The following is a 6,000-nucleotide window of genomic DNA, read 5'->3' as shown; positions in this document are numbered from 1 at the left end:
ACACAGGCTGGTCCCCATGGGCCTCTTGTCCTGGCCTTTGCAGAGATCAGGCTGGGCAGCCTGGACACTCCATCCTGCCTATGTGTGGCTGTTGCGGGGCCCTAATCCCCAGTGAGTGACAGCCCCGCTGTCACCTTTGCTGTCCCCTGGGGATCCCTTATCCAGGTCTCCATGCTGATGGCAGAGATGGGGATGAGCAGCCCAGGCTGGTGCTGGGGACACAGGGGGCTGCTGGCTGGAGGAAGAGGGTGATGGCTCCCAGGGCTGGCTGTTGCTATAGTCTCTGCAGGTTCCTACATCTCCTCTTTTATCCCTTCTTTATATATATTTCAGAATGATATAAATTCTCCGCTATGAACCCCGCTGCGTGAGCACAAAGGAGAAGTTGCAGGCGGGCCCGAGAGAAAGGGAGGATGAAAAAAACCACAGGAGAAAATTAATAAAGCATTTGAGAAAGGGAGGGGGCTCCTCGCTGGGAAAGTGTGTAGCACACAGGGCTCCCCAAAGCACATCAAAGCCTGACTCTGAAATTAGCCCAACTGTTGGGAATGTAAAGCAGGGGATTCTCCCACTGGGCTGTGGATTGAGAGTCCCCCCACGGGCTGCGAGGCACTGACATTTGTATTTATCCAGGCTCGAAGCTCCATCATGGAGCTTTTCAAAGGGCACTGCTGGGACCCAGCAGGCCACCTCCCCAGCGTGGCAAACACTGCACTTTTAATTACTGCTCCGAGACGGCACATGTGCCCGACCCCCACGCTAATTCTTGTTGCAATTACAGCGATCTAATTGAGTTTATTCAACTCTCTGCAGCTTTTGTGCCTTTCTTCCTCGCACTCCCTGCCGGTGAGAGCGGAGCCTCCGTTGAGCCGCGAGGTAGCACCGCGGGCACCGCCGGCCCGCTGCCCGCCCCGCCCCCGCCGCCAGCATTGTGTCCATGGAGCCGCCGCTGCTGTTGCTGCTGCTGGGAAATGCCAAATCACAGAATCACAGAATCACCCTTCAGGTTGGAAAAGACCCTCAGGATCACCAAGTCCAACCTTGCTCTACAAGGTTCACCCCTAAACTATATCCCCAAGCACCACACCCAAAACACCTTTAAACACATCCAAGGTTGGTGACTCCACCACCTCCCTGGGCAGCACATTCCAATCCCTGACCACTCTTGCTGGGAAATTTTTTTCCCCCCTAATGTCCAGTCTAAACCTACTTAGTTGTAGCTTAAGTCAATTCTCTCTTGTTCTGTCACTAATTACCTGGGAGAAGAGACCAGCACCAGCCTTTCCACAACCTCCTTTCAGGTAGCTGTAGACAGCCATGAATGAGGTCTCCCCTCAGCCTCCTCTTTTCCAAACTAAACATCCCCAGCTCCCTGAGTCACTCCTCATAACATTTATTCTCCAGGCCCTTCACAGCTTCATTGCTTTCCTCTGCACTGTCTCCAGCACCTCCATGTCTCTCCTATACTGGGGTGCCCAAGTCTGGACACAACACTCAAGGTGTGGCCTCTCCAGAGCTGAGTACCAGAGGACAATCACCTCCCTGCTCCTGTTGGACACAGCATTTGTAATCCCTGCCAAGATGCCACTGGCTTTCTTGGCCTCCTGGGCACACTGCTGGCTCATATTAATCTGCTTGCCCATTAGCACCCCCAGAACCCTTTCTGCCAGACAGCTTTCCAGCCACACTTCCCCAAGCCTATAGTGTTGCATGGGGTTGTTGTGACCCAAGTGCAGGACCTGGCATGTGGCCTTGTTGAAACTCCTCCCATTAAACCCTCCAGAGAGGGCCCTGCCTGGCAGCAGGGTCACCCCTGAGCCACACTGGCAGCGTTTCACCACCTCGATGTGTGTGCTGAGTGGGGCTGAGAGAAGCCATTCTGCATTTCTGTAGGAAGATTGCTGCCAATTACCAGAGAAAGAAGCCTGGGGAATTTGGAAACAGGCTCTCTGTGCACAGGGATGATGAGCTGTCCAAAGGGACCATGAAGGTCTCCAGCCTCATTCCTGCACTCAGGGAGAAGCTGGAGCCCTTTGGCCCAGGGCAGTCAGGGGATGCCATGTTCCCCCATGTCCCCTCTTTGCTTTCTGTGTTTGCCCCAGGGAGGTCAGAAGCTCTCTGGGTTGCCAACCAGAAAATGCACCTGCTCATAGGGGAGGAAAAGGCTCCCTCAGCACTGCTACCATCTCCTGTTTGCCCATGTGGTCTGTGCCTGGTGAGCATCACTCAACCTGCAGTGTCCATCCCAGAGGCTATGGAGCTCCCTGGAAATGTGCCTGAGCAGTAAGGTGGCTCTCAGCCAGGTGCCCAGGACACTGGGATGCAATTGCAAGTTAAATAATTCTCTCATCACAGACCTGTAGCTGTGTTGGACCTGTGCAGATTCTGCTACACTGCTGGGCTGGAGCAAGGACCTACCATCATCTGCCCAACAAGGCTGGGTGGTGTTGGAGTGCCCCAGGAATGTGATTGGGAAGAGCCCCAGGATGCCATCCCTCTGGCTTTGGGGTTTTTGTATGCTGGCAAGTGTTGATGTCTACTGAAAAAAAACCCCAAACCCTACAAACAAAACATCTGCAAGCTACTGTAGAAAGATTTTAATTTTGACTAGAAATCAAAGCAAAAGCTACTTAGTTGGTTTATAAAATCCACTTAGCTTGGTCTCCTGGGGTGTGGATTTTCCTCTTCTTTTCCAGCACTCACCTCTTCCTGGTTTTTTTTTCTTCCCTTATTGCTGCCTCCTTACATAAAGGGGCAGTGGAGGGACCTGGCCCAGTAACCCAGCTGTGGAGTCCACTGACAGTGCTTGCTGAGTAGCCTCTTGGCTTTTCAAGCCTGTTTGATGAACAGCCATTTGAAGAGAAAAGGCACACTGGTGCTTGAAATGAAAGCTTCTGTATCAACTGAAGAAATGTTGGACACTCTGCAGGGAAATGGAACAGGGACCCCCCCTGAGATGGAAAGAGGTGCCAGGACCAAGCCTCATGGCAACTGCCCTGCATTGGCCACTATGGCATAGGGTGAACTGGGACCCCCAAGGGTGCCCCCCAACCCCAGGGGCTCCTGGAGGAGAACCTCAGTTTAGGAAAGACGTTGAGTTGCTGGAATGTGTCCAGTGAGGAAGTGCAGCCAGCACCCATGGGTGATACTGGAGGGGCCATCAATCCTGTCCCTAACAACCGGGGGGCCACCAGGCCCCCCGGCCTTTGTTGTCACCACCACCATCACCCTGTGCGCACCATAGGCACTCACCAGTGATGAGAGGAGGATCCTCAGCCCAAATGGGCTCAGCTTGGGGCTTCTGCCCTTCCTGGGGGGGATTATAAAGGAGAGTGGGTGGGGAGAGCAAAGTGGCCACACCTGGGGTGGGAGGAGACCCCAACAGAGCCCAGGTGCTCTGAGATTTGATAGTAAAAAGGGGGGAAATGGGGCAGGTGAGGGACTTTTAGGGTGTCAGATAATGATAGGACTAGGGGGAATGGAAAGAAAATAGAAATGGGTAGGATCAGATTGGATATTGGGAAGAAATTCTTCCCCATGAGGGTGGTGAGACACTGGCACAGGTTGCCCAGGGAGGTGGTGGAAGCCTCATCCCTGGAGGTTTTTGCAGCCAGGCTGGATGTGGCTGTGAGCAACCTGATCTAGTGTGAGGTGTCCCTGTCCATGGCAGGTCCCTTCCAGCTCCAACAATTCTATGATTCTAAAACAGTTTTGCAGTTTAGGCTGGATGTTAGGAAGAAATTCTTCATGGAAATTAGTGATTGGCCATTGGAATGTGCTGCCCAGGGAGGTGGTGGAGTCACCATCCCTGGAGGTGTTCAGGAGGGGATTGGACGTGGCACTTGGTGCCATGGTTTATTTAGTCCTGAGGTATTGGGTGATAGGTTGGACTTGATGATCTCTGAGGTCTTTTCCAACCTTGTTGATTCTATGATTCTATGATCTCGAAGGTCTTTTCCAACCTGGTCAATTCCCTTCCCTTCCCTTCCCTTCCCTTCCCTTCCCTTCCCTTCCCTTCCCTTCCCTTCCCTTCCCTTCCCTTCCCTTCCCTTCCCTTCCCTTCCCTTCCCTTCCCTTCCCCTTCCCGTCGGGAACATCTGCCTGTGGCTTCTGTGGATGCTCTCAAAGAGGGAGCAGAGCAGACACATGGCAACTGGCAACTGGCCCAATGAGGGAGGAGGGGGAGGAATTAACTCTCATTTAAGTCCACTTTTGTTGTAAATAAACTATAATCACTTCAAACCTTTTGCTTAATCAGAAAAGGATGTTGGACATTAGGCAAGCAGGCGGCAGGCTGTCTTACTGCTGGATTAGAGATAGTAAACGCCAGCAAGACCTGCTCCTTTTAATCTGTCCTGCAGCTGCATTAATAAAACAAACACATTTGCAGACCTGCAAAAAAAAAAAACCCCATCCCAAAACCCAACAGAAAACCCCAACCAACCAAAACAACCCACCAAAAAAAAAAACCCCTAAACAAAACCAAAAGATGAGATTCAAAGCTTTCCCAAAGGGCAATAGCTGAAATCTGGACAGTTGAAAAAACAGATCTACGTTTAGTCTTCATCTTTTGAACCAAATAACGGAGGGAAATGACACAGAATAAAAGGAGCCACTGGAATTAGCAGGCTGTTCCCTAACGGGGCCAGGTGAAAGGCAGCAAGCTCCCTGTGTGGAGGTGGCACCTCCAGCACCCATGCTGCTCCCCTTTGCCACGGGCTGGGGCTCCTTCTGCAGTCCTGGTTTTCTGATAAGACAGCAAACAACTTTTGGTCTCTCAAGGATGCAGATTTTTGCAGCAACTGGTGGGGTTTTTTTTCCTTAAAATTCCAACTTCTGGGCTCCAGTGAATGAGCTCAGAGAGACTCCTGCAGGAGTTCATTAAGCTCTCACTTTTATTTGAAGCAATGAAGTTTTCAGGCTTCCTTGATGGCAGAGAAAAGCTTGAAAGTATGATGCTGGAGTCGAAGAGAAGCACATACTCATCACACTTGCAAGATCTGCATTGGCCAGGGGGCAGCAGCTGGGTCCAAAGAGGTTTGAAAAGCCACAGGGAGAGATAAAGTGACCTGGCCAGTGCCTGCCAGGGTTTGAAACACTGCTGTCCCAGAACTGCCCCCCAAAGAGGTAACAAGGTGTGAGGGAATGGCAGAAGCATAGCCTGGGCGCAGGGGAGACAGTGGCTGCTGGTGTATCCTGGGGCAGCCCCAGCTGGGGAGAGCAGCTCCTGAGAGCACAGCACAACAGCAGCTGCCCAGCGTGGGGTGGCACCAAGGACAAGGCATAGCGCTGCAAGGGCAGGGAGCAGTGAGCGGGGTCCTGCCCTCAGAGAGAAGTGTGAGCTGGCCCCTCCTCACCCAGCTGGAGTTACACAGCCTCTGCCACCCCGGCCAGAGCTCTGGCATCCTTTTGTTCCTCCCTGCAGCCCCGGGGACAATAAAATCAGATTTTAAAGGAACCAGAGGGAAGTGCCAGCTCTGCGGGGCTGGGCAGGCTGGGACGTGCGGCTGTCTCAGGACAGCAGAGCTGAAGTGAGCGTCCCTTGCTGACAGGGATGCCAGCCAGCAATTTATTTTCCACATTAATTTTGGTTATGAGTTCTTACATGGTTGCAGAGTCCAATTTTCACAAGGGAAATTTCTCCCCCCCACACCCCCCCCTACACACACAGGACAACAAATCAGATTGACCTAAAGTTGTTCTTTCCTAAATTTCTTGTGGAATCTTGGCTGGATAGAAGTTGTCTCAAATGCAATTACACTGTCATAAATAATTTTCCACCTCTTTTTTCTGTCTCAACCGTCCTGCTCCCCTGTGGTCAGTGGAAATTTCCCCCTTTTATTAGGTTAGACTCGTTGGCACTGAGAAAAACTCTCTGCTCATGGCATCATTGTCTGCCCTGAGCCAAATCCTTGGAGATCTCCCTCCCACTAACACAAAAGCCAGGGCTGAGGCTGGATAATGAAGCCTGTAGCTGGGTGACGAGCTGCCACCCCACCA

The sequence above is a fragment of the Dryobates pubescens genome, chromosome 20, assembly GCF_014839835.1.
Source record: "Dryobates pubescens isolate bDryPub1 chromosome 20, bDryPub1.pri, whole genome shotgun sequence".
NCBI lineage: Eukaryota > Metazoa > Chordata > Aves > Piciformes > Picidae > Dryobates > Dryobates pubescens.
This window is presented reverse-complemented; position numbering follows the sequence as displayed.